The 1,259-nt window shown below is 38.0% G+C and overlaps 1 protein-coding gene across 6 annotated transcripts in view; it reads left to right on the plus strand.

The window, feature by feature from the left end:
• cfap57 (cilia and flagella associated protein 57) overlaps positions 1 to 1,259 on the plus strand; it is a 55,475-nt gene that overhangs the window by 48,268 nt on the left and 5,948 nt on the right. The window lies entirely within an intron of this gene.

The raw sequence follows: 1,259 nt of genomic DNA on the forward strand, positions 1-1,259 counted from the left end.
GTGCTATTTATAGACGCACGCCCAGGTGAGCTACGTGTCACGTGCGTGACTTTGTTTACATTAATTCTCGACCTGCGTGGAGCGCGAGGAGACATATCCACTTTGTTTACTGCCACTGGCAGTCATCCAGGAATTCACAGAACCATAGTTACAGAGTAACTTCCGTTCTGGTTTTGTCATTGTTGTCTTGTCATCATTCTCTCCTTGCCCTCAGTCTGCTTCTGTTTATCTGCCACGCCCATCTCCACCTGTCCACAATCTTCATCACTCACCTGTGCCCACTTACCTCATCATCCTCTGCTTTCAAACCTGCTCATTTTCTCCACTCCCCTGCTGGTTCATTGTTGGTTGTTGGTTTTGTCCACGGTTCCTCCTTGCCTTGTCTTGCCGTGTCATCTTTGGATTTTTGTTATAGTTTGTTTTGCTGCCACGTCAGCCTTTTGTTTTCTAGTTTTGTAAATTTAAATAAATCAGTTTTATATTTTAAGATAAGTCTGCACTCTGGGTTTGACTCCTTCTCCACCTCGGCCTGTGACAATACCAAACCAGTTAATGTAGTTTTTAACAGGAGTGTTGTTGCTCATAATATTTGTAAATTTGTTAAAAAGTTAAAGTCATTTTTGTACTGGATAAAGTTGATTAGTTGTGGTGGCCATCTTGAATGAAATAATTGTAAAGGTTAATCTATTGTACATGTACATCCAGTGATTCATTTCTGAGAGTTTCAATAAATCTGCCCAGTGATTAATGGATTATTTTGCTAACCAACATTGTTGACTAACAGTTAATGTAACATTTTCAAGCAAAGATGCTGCACCGAGTGTAGCACTTGGTGTATGTAATCAGTCCCTCCAGGATTTCGCGGGTATTTTTTGTGATTGTTGCAGCTAAAATGCCTGATTTCACGGGGCATTTTCCTAAAAGTTGCAATGAAAAGTTGCAATTTTTTTTAAAAAATAAAATAAAATAAAAAACCATAAATTTTAATATATAAACCAAAAATACTTCCTAGTTTTGTAAGATAATTACCAACAAACATTGACATTCTCAAAAGGTGCTTTNATTTAGCATGTAGCTGTAACAATTACATTTAACTAGCTAAATGTTGTAAAAAGTGACATCAGAAAATCCACACTACATTTTTAAACAGTGTTTGAAGCTAAATGTGACAAAATTTAGGCATGAATTTTGAGCACAAGCTCCTTTACAAACGGCGCCCCATACCTGCGGAGCCATGATGGCTGAGCTCAGTGAACTTC

This window comes from Kryptolebias marmoratus, linkage group LG4, assembly GCF_001649575.2.
Source record: "Kryptolebias marmoratus isolate JLee-2015 linkage group LG4, ASM164957v2, whole genome shotgun sequence".
Classification (NCBI taxonomy): domain Eukaryota; kingdom Metazoa; phylum Chordata; class Actinopteri; order Cyprinodontiformes; family Rivulidae; genus Kryptolebias; species Kryptolebias marmoratus.